Source organism: Rhamphochromis longiceps, linkage group LG3 (assembly GCF_057381845.1).
Source record: "Rhamphochromis longiceps isolate RC_006_pf linkage group LG3, R_longiceps_female_GT1.1, whole genome shotgun sequence".
Classification (NCBI taxonomy): domain Eukaryota; kingdom Metazoa; phylum Chordata; class Actinopteri; order Cichliformes; family Cichlidae; genus Rhamphochromis; species Rhamphochromis longiceps.
Genome location: NC_140559.1, coordinates 9,409,172 through 9,427,936, shown reverse-complemented (window position 1 = coordinate 9,427,936; position 18,765 = coordinate 9,409,172). Strand labels below are relative to the sequence as shown.

The 18,765-nt window shown below is 43.6% G+C and overlaps 2 long non-coding RNA genes across 2 annotated transcripts; both read right to left on the bottom strand.

Moving 5' to 3' along the window:
• Positions 1–215: 215 nt before the first annotated feature.
• Positions 216–2,542, bottom strand: LOC146672831 (uncharacterized). The gene is made up of 4 exons (XR_014908524.1): positions 2,309–2,542; positions 1,929–2,086; positions 1,445–1,502; positions 216–512 (listed from the first exon to the last, which is right to left on the bottom strand). It is a non-coding gene; the product is annotated as an uncharacterized LOC146672831 (long non-coding RNA).
• A 13,610-nt stretch (positions 2,543–16,152) lies between these two features.
• LOC146672830 (uncharacterized) lies at positions 16,153–18,243 on the bottom strand. Its single transcript, XR_014908526.1, has 5 exons — positions 18,112–18,243; positions 17,867–18,014; positions 17,256–17,750; positions 17,048–17,158; positions 16,153–16,561 (listed from the first exon to the last, which is right to left on the bottom strand). It is a non-coding gene; the product is annotated as an uncharacterized LOC146672830 (long non-coding RNA).
• Positions 18,244–18,765: the final 522 nt, after the last annotated feature.

Sequence of the window (18,765 nt, the reverse complement as noted above, 5' to 3'; positions counted from 1 at the left end):
TAAGCACAGCTGTTCATGTTTGTCATTAGAGTTTTATTTGTAAGAAAATTATGAGCTTCATATTGTGCATCAAATAAAAGAACATTTCACAACTCTGAGTCAACAGAAACAGGGAACAGAAATGTCTCTAATGTAGATGTGTACAGTGTAGTGTAAGCATTAAAAGATCATAAAGGAAACACTAACATTTATGTGAAACTAATCGTAATAAAAAAATGAACAGGTGGTTTATAGATGTAAAAGAAAGAATCTGAAAACAACACTTTTTTGGTCTAAGTGATCAAAGTAGAAAACAGAACTGATGTTCAAGAACAAACCGTAGCTGCACTAATATTACACATCTCCATTGTTGTGGTGAACAGACATGTTGCTTTTAAAAACACATGCAGTGTGTGACCGTGACTGTTCACTGAGACCATGAACGCCACTTCGCTGAAGCCTTCACCTTCTTCTTCTTCTTCTTCTTCTTCTTCTAAATTGGAAGCAGAAGGAGCACGAGCTGCTTTGATCTACTGAAAGGAAAAAGCAGAACATCTGAGCTGAAACCATTAAGACAGGAACAATCATTCAATGAAATTTCTCAGGTGGCTTAGCCTGTTACAACTGTTGATACAAGCTAAATACGGTTAGCACACAGTGTCAGGGAGCTCCAGTGTGGGAACTAGTGGCTTTTGGTTTGTAGTCATTTAACTTTCATCCATTCATTCATTTAATTCAGGAGGAAGAAATGCCAGGTTGGTGCAGGCTGGTTACATGCATTTGGTCCCATGCTGTCTTTAACTAAATGACTTGGTTCACTTTATGGCTGGGCTGTATGTGGGGTTATATCATGTTATTTGGGCAGGAGTACCTGTCCTCTGTTAGACTTAGAAAGTTTCTCCATAAGTAGAGTTTCTAACTCTTCTAGCACATCTGTGGCTGACAGCTTTTTGGTGGCTCTTTTTACCCCACACTGGCTGTGAGTGTGCAAATAGCCCCACTAGTTCTTTTGGGTTGCAGTTAACTGGGGAGGAAGAGGTGGGTCTGCCATGACTAGATGAATAACAATTATCTGGGATACATAAATTTCATAATGCATGCATATATCTCTATAAACCTGCCTGAGGGCTGCCATTTTTACATTCAGTTATTTCTTTGTTGAATTTAAATAATGAATGTGTTACAGTTAAACTGACACAGGTCAGTGTAAATGGCTCATTGGGACACAGAAACCTTTAAATTAAACCCTATCACCTGATATCGAGTGTCAAACAATATCAAAGCTGTAAACGCTGTTTACAGTCAGAATTTATAAAACTATGATTGTAAATTGATTCAAACAAGTGAGCTTTCCTCTTTGTGCTGAATATCAACACTGTGATTTCTTAGACTGTAAGCTTTACTTCAGCACAACCACTTGTAGAAGCTGCCACTCCAAATGTCTTTGATAACAAGAAAAAAATACCTTTTCAGTCCACGGCCTGAAGTTCTTCTCTGACATCTTCTGCCATCGGCTTTGTCTGCTGGTTTGAAGACAATAAACCACAAAAAAGATGATTTAGTCACTTTGTCTGCGTCATGCAGCTCGAATGTGTCGTGTAACGATGTTGAATAGCTGTCGTTATCCCTCTGCTGTGTCAGTAGGATTGTACTGTACAGCATTTCATTGATATGTGAGGAATGCTAATGTAACACGATAACAGACTTACATCATTAAAACATAAAGGACAGGAGATATTTAGATATTTTTATATTTATATTACATTTTATAGCTGACGGATATTACTAAATAGATAGAATTTACTAAATAGCTGGATGAACATGAAAAATATGTCTATAATAACAAATGACCATGAGAGCCAGTAGAATTAATTCAACTGGACACTCGAAAGACTTCCTTAAATGCTCTTTAAGTGGCAGAACAGACGAACAAACAGTTAATCGCTTACTTGAGATGAAATCTGCTCAGCTACTTTGAAAACAGCTTCTAACTGGTTCCTCCTTTAACAGGATGACAGCTCAGGGGTAAGGCCATCATGCAGTCCAGCAACCTTTATGCTTCTGCTTTGATTCACCAGGAACTATTAGGGAAACCTTCCAGCGCCTCCTGTGAAAGACACAGGCATAAACACAAACATTTATTAACATGTTCCACAGTCTTCCAGCTTGATTTTCTCATCCTGTGGACAACAACGAACAGAGATGCAGGTTTATTGTTAACTTTTGTAAGGTTTATTTACTGAACATATCCAGCTGCAGCTCCACTGTGATCCTGAACTGGATAAGCACTTAAGAAAATGTGTCAATAAATGGACAAACATCAGCTTACTATATTTATCCAAACAGACGGGACCAATAATGCTTCACTGAGTCAGAGACTTTAACAGTCTCTTCTATGTAAGAATGTCTCGTGCTGATAGACCTGCAAACTTGACAACAAAGGTTTTTCAGACTGCATGTAGCTGTCCTCTATGTCAGCTCACACATTTACATTCATGTCACACTTATTTCTGCTTTCCCATTTTATAATTATTACTTACATTTTGATTAGATACCTTGAGTTTGTAAATGATCAGATTACATAATTGGAATACAATTCAATACAATTCATGTATCCAATTCAGGGTTGCGGGAGGATGAAGCCTATCCCAGCTGATACAGGACAAAGACAGGCTGCCAGTTTATCGCAGGGCTAACACAATATGTGTAACAGAAAATCCACTTAAATGTTTGATATTTCTTATAATAATCATAATTATGACTATTATTTAAAGGTTTCTTTATAAATACATTTTGATTTTTTTATAACCCCTAAAATATAAACCTGAGCTGTTTCAGATTCTGACCTCTGACCTCAGTAACCTGGCTGTGTCCTCACTGCAGCTCCCTCTTGGAAGTACGTCTGCTTCTTGTCGTCCCCCAGTGTTGACCGCCTGCCCTTGATATCACGTAAAGGACAAACACTTGCCTTCATTTAAGAAGTACATTCATACAGAGGTAATCTATGGAAACACACTAGTTCACCCTTTGGGAGGAATCAGTTCCTGTGAAACATTTCTGTAAATGAACATCATGTGGAGAATGAATGAGTTCTTCAGGTGACTCAGCAGTCCCACACTGACAAATGAAATCTAGTTAAACTATTAAGCATATGTACCCCGCGCGTCGATAAGTGAAGCAGAGCAGGGCCGTGCAGAGAGGTTTAAAGGGACGGGTGCTCAAAGTTAAAAAGGGACACATTGAACCAGGCTGAATAACAACAACACACATTCATCAAGAATCTAATATGGGCAACAAGGCAAAGCAAATGTCACCGATGTTTTACCTGATGGGTACATGGTAAATGGCCTGCATTTGTATAGTGCTTTTCTAGTCCTTAAGGACCCCAAAGCGCTTCACACTACATTCAGTCATTCACACATTCACACACACATTCACACACTGGTGATGGCAGCTACATTGTAGCCACAGCCACCCTGGGGCACACTGACAGAGGCGAGGCTGCCGGACACAGGCGCCACCGGGCCCTCTGACCAACGCCAGTAGGCAAACATGGGGTTACACACAGTACAATGTTGCTGTTGAGGGGTTGCTGTGGATAGTGCTGGAGGGCAGGGCTGTGTTGGTCTGAGACTGTAGACATTAAAAAGTCCATAGGAGAGGTGGTAGCTGATTAAACAAGTGTCATGAGATAATAACAAAATGCAAAGATTGGTGACAGCGCTTGGAACCATAAGGCAACAAAAAACTGTGAGAAATAATTTAGGCTCTGCCTGTGAATCACTCTTTGCTTCTCTTCTTCCTTCCATCCCATCATTTCATATATCACTCTCCACTTGCTGTCTATGTGAGAACAAGGCACAACTTGCTATTGCAATAAACTATAATCTAATAATCCACACCTAACAACTCCAGCACTTAATCTAAATGATGACAGAAAAATGTTATAGCCCTGCCTTTAGTAGCCTCACACAGCTCCTACTGTTTCCTCCTCATGTCCTTACCAGGCATGTCTGCACAATGTTATATCATGAGTAATATTTTTTTTTTAAAATCCATCTAAATAAAACACACACATGCACGCACACACAGTGACATGTTAGACCTTCTTCAGAATACTGTATATACTATGGGCATCGCACTGATCCAGAATCCTTACATATTTATTACTAGAGCTACAATAATAAAGCAATGAGGAGGGGGAAGTAATAAATATGAAATAATGTATTTATGATGATTCCATGTGTTTCACTATCCACTCTGTGCAGGGCAAAGCTTATTACATGTTTAAACTGTAGAGATACAATCATTTTACTGCTGTAAAATCCAACTTTTGTCTTATTTAAAATATAAATCTAATATAACCTGCTTCTTAATGTATGTTTTTTAAAATACAGCGTGTGTTTTTTAAAATATTATAATAATGCATAATTATGTGGACATGCATATTAGATCGTTTTTTAGTGAAATATAATCCCTCCACAAAGGCAGGAAAAGCCCAGAAACTTACTTTAAAACTAAATATGTTCCCTAAAACGGTGACAGAGCTACAGACCCATGACAGCCAGGTAGCCAGCAGCTGTGACCAGCACTACCTGTACAGTTAATAAAAGGACAGGTAAGGTTTGTCGCGCTGTTGCACACACAGCACGCTCGTTTGTTTCAGTTTGTCAGTTGCAACAAGACAGCTTACCAACGTGTACGTAATAAGCTGATACTCCTGGGTGCTACACACTACAGTGTACGCTGTACACCTACTTACTGGTTTTGTCGCATCAGTCTGCGTCTCTGAGTTCACTTGTGTTTCTCCTACAGCTCCGGACCGCTAAAAATGCGCGTGCTCTTTGTGAGCTCGTTCCCGGCTCGTAACCAGCGCGTTCTGCCGCCAAGGGCGACCATTGGTTAAATGTGATCATGTGACTGATGCGAGCCAGATCCTTTTATTTAGCAAAACTGTGATTAATAGTTAAATATTATTGTTGAGGGGCACAGACAGGACTCCGCACGCACACCCACATAAAAAAAATAATAATAATAATTTTTAAAAAAAAAGTTGCCTCAACAAAAGGGCACTTTGGGCACCCATCAGGAAAGGGGCGGGTGCTCAAGCCCCTCTAGCCCCCCCCCCCCCCCTCTGCACGTGCCTGAAGCAGAGGGAGCCTGACCATGCGTCACACATTTGACGAGTTGGGAGTGAGAACGTGTTGGCATTTGGGTCCTCCTTCCCCTCATCATAGTCTGCCACGCAGGCCGTGGCAGAAAAGCCCACTAAATGAACGCCCACCAGACCAAAGCAATGGTTTTGACTTGATCCGCATTAACCCCGCCCCCTGACTTTGATGGCAATAATTAATTAAAATTGGAATTAATTAATTAAATAAATAGTTATGACACATGTAATTAATTAATTATTGACACATTTAATCAATTAATTATTGACACATTTAATTAATTATTTATGTATTTCACATTTTAATTAATTATTGACACTTTTAATTAATTATTGACACATTTAATTAATTATTGACACATTTAATTAATTATTTAATGATATATTTATTTATTTCATTTTGGCAGTCCTGGCGCCTGGCTCTCATCTTGAAATAATTTTATCTGTCAGCCTCACCCATCAAACTCAGGGGGCGGGGTTAACGCTGCCCATGCAGCTTCTCTAACATTTGATTGGTTGCCGTGCAAAGTAAGTCAAAACAGGTCGATCCTAGATAATCGATTGCTTGTGTAGACTTGGGGCAGCCAGGTATCCCAGAATGCAGATCAAATCACAGGCAGCAACGGTGGTGGTGTAGTTTTAAAATACCCCGTTTTTCTGTCACCAGCTACACTTTTAACAGTGTTTTAGCCGCGAATGTCGCGCCGCATGTCTGGTCAGGTTGTCAACATAGAACATGTTTGCAAAAGTGCTCAGATGTTTTCAGAGATTTCACTAGCTCTGCTAACAGTCAGCATGCAGAGTGCACCCAGGGGGTTACGTTAACCGGTTTGTTTACATATTCCACTCTCCGTGTTCCACATGTTGCATTCGCAGATTCTCATTTTCACCGAACGATCGTCTCTTTCCGCCTGGTCTTGTGTCTCTGTGCTTCTGTAACATAAAGAACAAGCTGACATTTTCCTCACGAAACCAGCGATCAGCTCAACAGACCCTCAGTTTACCTGCATGCATCCTCCTCCTCATCTGTCAGCTGTTTAACACCTGCTGCTAATTCAAGAAACACACCTACGTTACCTGGTGATAGTCACAGTTTAACTTGGCAGCCGGTGCTCGATATAAAGCAATGTCAGCGCATTTTTCTGCACAAGATAAGTAAATATAGTGTTTTCCCCCAGCGCAGAGCTGCTGGAGCTCGTTTCCTTACAGAGCACTTCATCAGCGGCTGATGTCCAATCACCGGCACACAGCTTTGAAACCTCAGCTGAGTTTTAGCTCTCAGTGGTTAAACGCTGGACTTCATTCACTCAGGTTCTGTCTGTCGGGTCACGTTTACTTCGCTGTTTTATTTACAACTGAGCAAATCGGTTTGGCTGAGGTTAAAGTTACGTTTCATAACTGCATAGTTTCACAGATGTTTAATGGTTCACTGGCACATGTGTTAGACTGAACTATTCGCTTTTCTTTATCTGGTGTGTTTTGGATTTAACAGTGAATTTTGAGATTAAACTGACTTTTAAAATGTTTTTATACAAAGCGGAAAGAGAAGGTGCATTTCCACCAAGAGGAGCAGGGTTTGCAACAGCATGTTCATCATGAAGTCTGCAACCTGGACAGAAATATTATATCATCTGTTTTTTAATAGTTATTCAACTGTATTCTAAGCACCAGCTGTCTGTCAGAATGTGATTTTTTTTTCTCTCTCTGTTGGCAGAGGTATAAAAATGCGCAGGAAAATCTGACGTGCATGGCAAACTTCACCGACGATATTTAGGGAGGAATAAACACACGTCAAACATAAATGAACCATTTGCCTGTCTCCATAATTGAGAGCATTTTCTCTTCTTATGTCAACACTCTCTCTCTCTCTCTCTTTTTTTTGTTTTTTTTTTTGCTTTTTCGGTCATGTTATGTTTAACTGTCAAAGGCTTGTTACAAACTATGAAACACATCGTGCAGACTTCTGGATGTTAGAAGAAAACTAATACTGCTCATGAAGGAGACTAAAGGCAGGAAGGTGTCCTTTAAAACTAAACATGTTAATAGGACCTCCCTATTTATATCATAGTTTATGATATAGCACGTGTATTTCAGTAATAGCCTGCTGATTTCAGTGTAGTGGTGAACAGTCGCACAGCTCACGTAGGCGTTATCTGTGATATTCCTTAACTATAATTTATCCAAGTTAACTTCAGTTAACCATTCAGACGGTTCTTTTGCAATGAAAAACATAAACACCCATGCTGCCGGTAGGTTTCCTCAGTGCCAGCTGTTAACATTATAGCTGCTTATGCAGTAACCATGGTAACCACGGACTCTGAGCGAATGGATCGACGGAGGTCAGACAACAATTTTACACGTATGATCTTAAAACAGGACACAGCCACTATACGTGCTGGCCTCATATCAAATGTGAAGGCAGACTGAGTCTATGTTTGACGTTTGTTTATGTCTAATCTTCCTTTTCAAACATTTTAACAGCAGCGAGTCTGCAGCTGAGGGAATACAAACTCAAATTGTCGGAACAGGTTTGCTGACCTCGCTCCGTGGTGTACAGAGCGAGGTCAGCATGATTAATATTCACAATAAAAATATTAGCCGAACATCATGAAGTCTGTATGTGTTTCATAGTGTCAAACAACCTTTGTACAGTTAAAGCCAGCAGTTACTACATGACAGAAACACCAACGTTATCTCTTTTATGCGTTTATACACAGGTCACGCTGATTACTGAACAAAAACCCAAAGATCAGATGTTAAACAGATTTATTTGCTCTCTCTCCTCCTTAAACATGTTTTTAATGTTAGTTATAATTCAGAATTGGCGACTGAAACACGTAGGACACATAAGAACATCAGGAAATGAAACACCGATAAATATAACCTCAGTAAAAGAAGTCAGCCGAGAGGCCGGGGGCACCCCACCTCCGAAGTGGCCCGAGCGAGCCCCAGTCCCCGACAAGCGGCCGCCAAGGAGTGAGCCAGTGTGTACCCGGACGCCCATCCCCAGACACAAAGAACCACCAACGCACCGATGTCTGAGGGAGTCCGCCACTGGCAGGGGAAGTGGTGGTGGTGGGAGATAGGCCTCCAAACCTTGGAGGGCCTGAGATGTCCCCAGAGAGGTGGCGTCTGATACCCAACCTGACATATAGACACAGACATACAGGCACACACAGACACAAACATCCATTCCCACCCTCATGCTCTCATATGCACTTACACCACACTCAACCGACATGGAGACAGACATAAAGAGACGCTGTACACACGATCACACTCCCCAAGCGTACTCTACGAACCGGGTCTAGGTACCCTTGCCCCTGGAGGGGGGAACTGCACCCAGACCCAGGTGGTGTTACCCTTTTCCCTGCGGTGGGGAGAGGCAGACCGCCCCGACTCCGCAGCAGCAGGGAGGCCCCACACCCCAGACCGTAGTTGGACGGCCAACTCCTCCTAGCCCCCCTGCTCCAGCGGGCCGCAGAGAACAGGGGTGAGAGAAGACTCCAAACCTCCCTCCACCCGCTCATTGTAGTGTTGATGCATGTGTGTTCTAAGGTGCATTTAAAACCCAGGAGGGCATGGAGCTACCTGCCAGAGAGCAGCAGGTAAGCGCATAGTCCCTCCTGCTAGCCCTCAATGTCTACGTGTATTTAAAATTGAGAGGTGGGCAACGACGCCAGGGGTGAGGTGTACACCCTGATGGTAATTTGGACTCCGTGTGTCGTGCCCACCCCCAAGATCCTATATGTATGTGTAATGAGAGTGTGAGTAATGTGAATGTCTAAGTTGTGGGATAAAATTGAGGCAGAGGCAGCCAGAAGGGGACAGAGGGGGGGGGGGGGGGGGGGGGTAGCCTCCTCTGCACCCTGGTGACATACCCCTACTCCAAGGCCCTGCATGTGTGGGTGGTTGTGGTGGAGCGGGAAGAGGGAGGCAGCTGGAAATGGGGAGGGAAGGAAGGGAGGGGCAAGTGACCCCTCCCTGGGGCCAGCTCCCCCGCTGACCCCAGTAGGCACCCCCATACTCCGCGACCCGCCAGGGAAAGGGGGCCCAGGCCCATCCAGACCGGGGCCCAGTGCAGCAGTGCCCCCCGGCCCCACAGAGCCCGGGACAGTCCACCCAACCCCACCACAGAGAAAACTGCACTCACCCCACCATCCACTCATCTTCCAGACTACATAAGACGATAGATGCCCAGGCTGAGATCTTCCTCCACCTCTCCTGTATCTCCCCCTCCTGCAGAGAGAGTTCCTGAGGGGAGGAAAGCTCCTGCAAGGTGTGACAATCTCCCCCACCAGTTGAAGAGCCCCCCAGGTGGCTCGACGCACCGGCGGCACCCTGCGCCAGGGCTGGGCCCCCATGCACCCACCCGCCCACAACCCCGGCAACACACCAACCAGGACCCAAGCTCCCGAGGCCCGGCCAGGGCCCCAGCCCAGAGACGGAGCGCCCCCAGAACCTCACGCCCATCCCGGACCCACCCAGGGGCAGCCAGGCTACCAGGTCAGTAACCCACGTCCGTCAGCACAGACCCTCCCCTAGCCCCGCTGCACGCAGCCACGAGGAAACAGTCAGAAAAGAGCCAACAGAGCCCCTAACCGGACAAACTATGACCCCCCACCCCCACTAGGTGATGGAGCTGATCAAAGGAGCCCAGAGCAATTGATCTGGTGTGGTGGCAGAGGCTGTATCAAGACTAATGTAATCTAATAGATAATTTCTATATTGGTTAGAATTAAGATTATTCTTATTTTTCATGAGGACAGTTTTCAGAATCAGAATCAGAATCAGAATACTTTATTGATCCCTGGGGGAAATTATTTTTTGTTACAGTGCTCCATTTTAAACCAACATTAAGACAAGACAGACAATACGCTAACTAAGAATAGTACAATATATACATATATATACATACATACATACATAAGTCACTTATAAATAAATATTTGGAAAAGAAACATGTGTAGTTGTAGCAGCAAACAGTGTGTTAAGTGGATGCGTTGTACAGGGAGATGGCCACAGGCAGGAATGATTTCCTGTGTCGTTCAGTGGTGCTTTTCGGTAATCTCAGTCTCTCACTGAACGAGCTCCTGTGACTGACCAACATGTCATGGAGTGGGTGGGAGGTGTTATCCAACATTGTCTTTATCTTGGACAGCATCCGCCTCTCCGACACCACCTTGAGGGAGTCCAGCTCCATCCCCACAACATTGCTGGCCTTACGGATCAGTTTATTAAGTCTGTTGGCATCTGCGACCCTCAGCCTGCTCCCCCAGCATGCAACAGCATAGAGGATCGCACTGGCCACAACAGACTCATAGAAAATCCTCAGCATTTTCTGGCAGATGTTGAAGGACCTCAGTCGCCTCAAAAAATAGAGACGACTCTGGCCCTTCCTGTAAAGTGCTGTGGTGTTTTTAGCCCAGTCCAGTTTATTGTCAATGTGTACTCCAAGGTATTTATAGTCCTCCACAATGTCAACACTGACCCCCTGGATTGAAACAGGGGTCAAGTGTTTCCTGGTCTTCCTGAAGTCCACGATCAGTTCCTTGGTCTTTGCCACGTTGAGCTGCAGATGATTCTGCTCACACCACGTGACAAAGGAGTCGACCACAGCCCGGTACTCTGTCTCATCATCCCTGCTGATGCATCCAACCACCGCAGAGTCATCAGAAAACTTCTGAAGATGGCAGGTCTCTGTGCAGTGGCTGAAGTCTGTGGTGTAGAGGGTGAAGAGGAAGGGGGAGAGGACAGTCCCCTGTGGTGCCCCTGTGTTGCTAATCACCTTGTCAGACACACACTGTGGGAGACGTACATATTGTGGTCTTCCTGTCAGGTAATAAACAATCCAGGACACCAGAGAAGCATCCACCTGCATCGCTGCTAACTTATCACCCAGGAGGGTCGGCCTGATGGTGTTGAAAGCACTGGAAAAGTCAAAAAACATGACCCTCACAGTGCTCGCCGGCTGGTCCAGATGGGTGTAGACACGATTGAGCAGGTAGATGATGGCGTCCTCTGTTCCGAGACGAGGCTGATAAGCGAACTGAAGGGGATCCAGATGTGGTCTTACTATGGGTCGCAGCTGGTCCAGGATGAGCCTTTCCAGGGTCTTCATGATGTGGGAGGTCAGTGCCACGGGCCTGTAATCCTGGGGGCCACTGGGACGAGGCGTCTTTGGTACACGGACGAGGCATGATGTCTTCCACATCACCGGGACCCTCTGCAGACTCAGACTCAGCATAAACAGTTTATGAAAGACTCCACACAGCTGGGGGGCACAGGTCTTGAGGACAAGGGGACTCACTCCGTCTGGTCCAGCAGACTTGCCTGAGTGAAGTCTCCTCATTTGCATCTCAACCTGGTATTGAGTGAAGGTGATGGGTGGGGGAGGGGTGTCAGGAATCTCACAGGAGGCAACATGTGAAGAGAGAGGCTGGCACAGTGGTGTGGCTCTGGATTCCAGGCTGACTGCAGGTGAGGTTGTGGGGGTGGGAGCAGACACTGTGGTGTCGAATCTATTGAAAAACAGATTCAACTCGTCGGCTCTATTCTCACCTCCCTCAGCTCCCCTGCTGTTGGTTGGCCTGAATCCAGTGATGGTCTTCATGCCCCTCCACACCTCTCTCATGCTGTTCTGCTGGAGTTTCCACTCCAGCTTCCTCCTGTAATTGTCCTTAGCCTCTCTGATCTTGTCCTTTAGTAACACCTGGATCTTCCTCACCTCCTCTTTGTTGCCCCCTCTGAAAGCCCTCTTCTTGTTGTTGAGGAGGGCTTTGATGTCCTTAGTCACCCACGGCTTGTTATTTGGGTAACAATTTCTTGGCTATGCATAGGGCAGTGAAAACCATATGGGCTATATTCTTTTCTGAAGTGACATTATCTAAGCTGCCCAACAAACACACTAAGGGGGAAGTTGGAATGTTACATTTCAGACACTTTGATAAGTCTTCACATACCTCGCGCCAAAACTTCTGAACTGGTGGACAGAACCAAAGAGCGTGGATATAATTGTCCGGTGAATTGGTTTGGCAGTGTGAGCAGTTGTTGGTAGACGTAAAGCCCATCTTGAACATCCGATGACCTGTATAGTGCACTCTATGTAATATTTTGTATTGAATTAATTGAAGACTGGGATTTCTGATTAGATGAAAGGTTTTTAAGCAAGTCTGAGACCAGAAGTTTTGGTCTAAGTTAACTGATAAATCCGCTTCCCATTTTACAATAGGAAGTGATATTGATTCATCTGTTTTAGAAAGCATTCTATATATTTTGGATAGTAATTTGGGGGTTTTAAGAGTAAGAAATTGAACCACACTTGGTGCCGCACTTGGTGGTGTTTGTAGTTCAACTTGACCCGGTTTAAATTTCTTTTTTACTATGGATTTAATTTGTTGATATTCTAAAAATCTTTTCTTGTTGATCCCATATTGTGTAACTAGTCCGTCAAATGAAATAAATTCTGTTCCTTCTAGTATATGTTCTAAATATTTGATTCCTTTACCACTCCAATCTGAAAAGTTTATCATATTATTGTTTTGTAATATGTCAGGGTTGTTCCAGATAGGTGTACGTTTGCATGGGATTAATGAAGATGCCGTCAATTTTAGAAACTCCCACCATGCTGTCAGAGAAGAGCTGATGTCGATGCTTTTAAAGCATTCATGTCGTTGGATGTTTGAGCTGATAAATGGTAGGTCTGAGATCTCTAAATTATTGCAAAGTGCTTGTTCTACACGACGTGCTTCCTTTTCAGATGCTCATGCATCGCCGTCATACTGTCATGCAAGGCAAGTTCCATTTTGCAGATTTTGCATTGGACCTTCTTTTCTTTTGTTTTGTGAAAATTCTCCCAGACTTTTGAGTTCTGTTGCCGAGTAGCCATGATAACGGAGACAGCTTCTGTACACCGTTATAAGCGTGCCACAAAACCAACCAATCACAGACTCGGATGCAAAAATTCTGATTGGCTGTTTTGGTCTCCAATCAGCTTGCTAGCTACTGTAGCTAAGCCCAGGCAAATATCCCAGAATGCATTTCATCCACAACTCAAATTGAGGCAGTGGTGGAGGAACGCAGAATTTGAAATATACATATTTCTTTCTGGGTCACAAAAAAAAAGATATTTTCAGGATAGATTGTTGCTGTCAGGACATCACATTTTTGCAAAAGTGCTCTAACATTTTCAAAGATGCCTGTTACCCACCAGCTGACCTCACAGCTGGACTGGCCATCGGGCATACTGGGCATTTGACACAAAGCTGGAGTTATTCTGTCTTTGCTGCACAGCTGCCTCTTCTCTCCTCCTCTCCCCCTCCCTCTCCTGTTGCCACTTCAATCATGAAACTGATCAATGATCAGCTGATCGGCTTTTCTTTCGCAAGTCCTGTCGGTCTTGTTTGTTTATCACCCACTTTGCGCCGAAAAGAGGAAACAAGCAGATGTCACGATGAACAACAGCAGCGTTTAAGCTTGATCAGCTGTTGTTAGAATTTATTTAATATTAATTTCTAGTATCAGCTGATGTTTGTTGGAGCCACAGCTATAAAAGCTGCTGGTCATGATATCGGGTTGGATATGTGGTGAGAGGGAAACATGAAGATGAAACCAGGAGATGTCCTTAAGTGGTCATCTGTGTCATGGTCCTGGGTCGGTGACCCAGCGCTTTTAGTTATCATTTTCTAGTTTATGATGATGATGATTATTGTTGTTTGAGTTCTGTGTGTTATATTTTCGATCTGCCTCTGAGTCTGCATCTGAATCTGTCTGTTTAGTTCAATGTCTTGTCTGGTTCCATGTATCTGAGTTTCCTGTTTTATTGTGAAGGTCCGTGTCGTATGTGAGTGTGATCAGTTTACGTTTCCCCTGTCCCGTCAGCCCAGATTCCTCCCAGCTGTGTTGCCCTCCTGTCTCTCATCCCCTGATTACTGGTGTGTGTATTTAAGCCCTGTGTGTTCTCCTGCCTGTTGCCGGTTCGTCTGTGTTCCTCCGTGTCAGTCTGTGTAACTCTGTGTCAGTCTGTTACCCTGTGTTCCACGGTGTCCTGTTCCTCGTCTGCGTCTCTCTGCTATTCATCATCCGTTGTCATATGCTCCCAGGTGTGTTATTTTAGTTCTCCCAGCTTAGGTGTCTTTAGTTGTTTGTTATGCCCCACTGTTTGTTTGCCACTACACCTCTGTAAATAAAACCACCGGTATCTCATCCACTGCCTGCATCTTGGGTCCTCCTTCTATATCCACACGGCTCGCCTCGGCAGCCGTGACAATCTGGTGTAAACTGTATAGAAATCATACATATATACAAACGAGACAGTGTACATCACTGTCACAACAGTGTTTGTGAAGCAGTATGTTTAAGATACATTGACAGTCTCATGACGACATGATTCAGATATAAGACGCAAATCAAGTCAATCAGACGAATGTAACATTTGTGTTAAATACTTTTGAATTTCACCCAAAACACCCTTTTTTTTAAATTAAATATGTCATTTTGCATCTCACTCTCCTACCTGTGAGATCTGAGTCTGTGTGCGTTCGTGTGTGTGTGCGCGCTGCGTGGTGACGTACGCGCGTGCATGTGTGCCCCGGTCACAGCTCGCTTCAGCAGCAGAGTGAAGCTGACCCCCCACCCACTTGAAACGTAAAGGCAAATAGGCAGAGCGGTTAGTGCTACGTTTGTGCAGATTTGTGCAGGTAAAATTAGCGTTTGTGCTGCTACGGTTTCCGAGATATTAAACTTTATTTTATAGGTCATTCAAAGGTCACCATCCCCCCAGACTGCTCCAAAACAGGCCAAAATGGTCTACTTTTTAAGTGCCACGTTTGTGCTGATTTGTGCAGGTAAAATTAGAGGTTGTGCTGCTATGATTTGAGATATCCTGTTATGGTTTACTGCTGAAAAATGTCTTTTTCAAATGACCTTTCACTTTGTGTGTTCACTTGTTCAATAAAGTTCTGTTAAAAAAAACCCTCTTGTTGTATTTAATCAGCTAAATTTGTAATGAGTGTATTTTTTTTTACTTCAATTTCTTTACTTCAATCACTTTTTGTTCATAAAACCACGATGCAAATGCTTGAGTATTTATTTTTTTTTAGAGTGGATTAAAAAAACTTTATTGAAAACTACATTTGAACATTTTACACTCCCATGAACACTTTTTGAGAAACGAACAAGCTAGCAGTCTTTTGCATCAAATACACATTTTCTGGCAGAAAAAACTATTATTTGGCATTACTGTGTCTGAAGGATTCTTAGAACAGCGTTCATCTGATTTCTGAACAAGGTAAGCTTACATTTAAAATACTGAGGTTTTAGTTACTGAGTTAATACATGATATAGCTAACTGTCTGGATCAAAATGATTTTTTTCCAATGTTAAACATTTTCAAAAATGTCCAAGAAAAAAGTTTCTAAAGCACTTTAAAACATGTAGCACACTGGACTAAAGTGCTGTACAGTACACAAATTCAATAGCTCCATCTTAAAAACAATAATTCCACAAAATATGAAAGTGTAGATTGGTGGAGAACTTGGGGGAGGGGTTGCTCCTGGCTGTGTATATAGTTCAGAAATCACATTTTGCTCCATCATAATCATAGTGTGGTTTTTTTTTTAGATGCCTCGAAAGCCATCTGTAGACAAGGTTTCCATTTTTGCAGTTCTTTGCAATTCAAAAGAGGCCATAGTCCAAAATGGCAAAATAGCCACTCCAGCTGCATCAGTCTGGAAAGAGCTGAGTCAGCAGCTAGAAGACAAGATGTCAGCAAAGGCCCTGTACACTTTTGTGAAGCTAAATAGACACAACATCTGGTCAGCTTTGGAAATCAGTGATCAGGAAAGTAATAATGAAGGAGAGTTAGATTCACATTACATTTCTCCTGGACAAGAAAACTGTCAAGCTTTTGAACTAGAAGTCCCTTTTGAGGACTGGGTTAAATTTATTCCTGAAAAGGTTGAATACAATGACTAGTTTTCTCCTACCCAAAAAAGGGAATACACAATTTTGAAACCTGGCACTTGGACTCATATCATCAACGATCTTATATGGAAGAATATCAAAAATACATGTACACTTGTGTTCCGTAGAGCAAAGGTCCATCCAACTGTCAACAATAATTATCTGGACATCAGAGGCAACTGTAAGGAGTGTCATGGCCAGTTAGAAATGTCATGTGACAGACAGCCAGCAATTAATAGTCCAATGGTGCTCCAGTGTTTCATGAGAAATACAGATTTCTCCCTGCACACTGGCCACTCCAAGCGGTTCATGTCTGGAAACCTGCGTGAACAGATCGCTAAAGAGCTGTGTGAGGGCAGAATGGAACCGGCTGTATGGAGGTCAGCGAGGGCAGCAGATCTGATGGATGTTGGAGATCCTGAGCCAAGCCACCTTCCAAATTTGGCCACTCTGCGAAAAGCCAAACAAGAGAGAAAAGAATTGGAATTAGGAGATAAGGACCCCATTGCATCTCTGCAATTGTTAAAATATAGTGTTCCTCACAGTGGTAGCATCCGAGATATTGGACTGGACAAGTTTTTCTGTCACTACTGGAGTCAAACACAGATGCATGTTTATAAGATATTGTCAAAAAATTCTCCCCCAACTGTGTGTTTTGATGCAACCGGTTCAGTTGTGAAAAAACTGCTGAGACCAAATGGCAAATCTGGCCATATCTTCCTTTATCAAGGTATTCTGAAAGAAAACAATTGCCCCAGTGTCCCAGTGGAGCAAATGCAGTCAGAGAAACATGATGTTAATGCCATCGCAAACTGGTTGACAGAATGGATTCGTGCAGGTGCACCTGTGCCAAAGGAAGCTGTGAGTGACTTTTCTCTGGCAATTCTGGGAGCTCTGGTCAAGGCTTTCACTCCTCATCCTGATCTGAAGTCCTACCTTAATGAATGCTTTCATGTCCTTCTTGGAACCCAGTCTGCCAAACTCTCCCCTTGTTATATCAGGGTTGATGTTGCGCACTGCATCAAGATGATATGCCAGTGGGATTGCCTGAAGAAGAAAACACATCGTGTTAAAGATTTCTTTGTCAGGTCATTAGCAAAACTTCTTCAGTCTCAATGTTTGGACCATGCAAAACAGCTCCTACATGCTATCACTGTTGTGGCCCTCAGTGAGGCAGAAGGTGATGACAGTTCTGGAGCACCTCTTCCTTCAGAAAGGTGCAAGAAATACTTGAAAGCCCAAATTGCTCAAGACTCCATCATCATTCCAGATGAACAGACGGAGGAAAGTGAGAGAGTGGATTCAGTGGATGAGATCCAGACTGACCTACGACAGTGGGTAACAGAAATATGTGAGGAGAGCAGGTCACTTGCTGCAGCAAACGGGGATAGAGATAATATTCACTTTCTCCCTGAGATTATTCCTCATATAATAAGACTGGCAAGTTACTTGCCACTCTGGACAGGAATAATGGTCCCTCTCTTCCAAAGCACCAGCATCACAGCAAGTTCAGCCACTGTTGAAGCTGATTTCAAAAACATAAAACATGGCCTTTTCAAACATGACAACTTGCCTCTTCGAGTCGATCGCTTCATTGCTCGTCATCTTTCCTTCATCGAGGGAAATATGCGGATTTGTTCTGCAAAAGAAAAGTCCAAAGATGAGGCAACAGTGGGATCACTGAAAGTCGCAGATGCCAATTCTGGATCCATGACGACTCACAATGCAGAAGACAAAATAAAAATGGATGCTCACCCATTTGTGGGATCTGATGCTACCACAAACATTCTTCCGGCTGATGGGGATGCAGTTGAGAACTGGAGGGGCCTAGCTGTTCCACCGAAAAAAAGGAAGAGGACTTCCTACCTCTCTTCATGTACCGAATGGCTCCATGCAGATGAAACTTTTGGGGCCAAAAGAGTGAAAGTGGGATTATTAAAAAATGGAAACCTCCATAAGCCTATTAGATTAGGGGAATCGACAATCTCTGTGCTCAATACCTGTGCATTTGATGCATTTTTTCAGTGCTTATGTTGTGCCTTCTGTGACAGCTGCACATTTCAAAATGCTGTTCTGAAAGACAGTGAAAACCCAGTCCTGCAGCTGGTGAAAGCCATTGCCACAGATAGTGTGACCCAACAAACCTACAGAAGGAGAGCAGAGCTGCTTAGTGTAATGTTTGAAGCTGTCTCGTTGAGGTCTGCTGCGATCCAAATTGATGCTCAGTGCAATATCTCCGCTGTAATTGCTAAGACAATGAGGAACATCTCAAGTGTTTATTTTACCAAACACTGCTCTTCACAGCACTGCTACCTCAGCAAAGGGATGACAAGGGAAGTGCCATTTGTTTCTCCTGCCATCTCTGTCCTCAAAGAGTCTGGTATGGCTCATCTTGGCACGGCTGTGGAAGCAGGACTTGGCCTACCTGAGTCTACCTGCCTCAGGCCACTCTCCAATCCAGCTCTGTGTCCATCAGAATTCAAAACAGAAGACAGCACCACAGGAAATGAGCTCTGTGCAGGGACAGTTACTCACAGCTACAACATTGGAGATATCGTGTGGATTGATAGTGACCTTGCAAACCATACAGAATTTCCACTGAATGAATTTCCCTCCAACCTGGTTCTCCAAGGAAAGTCGTTCACTTTGAGGGC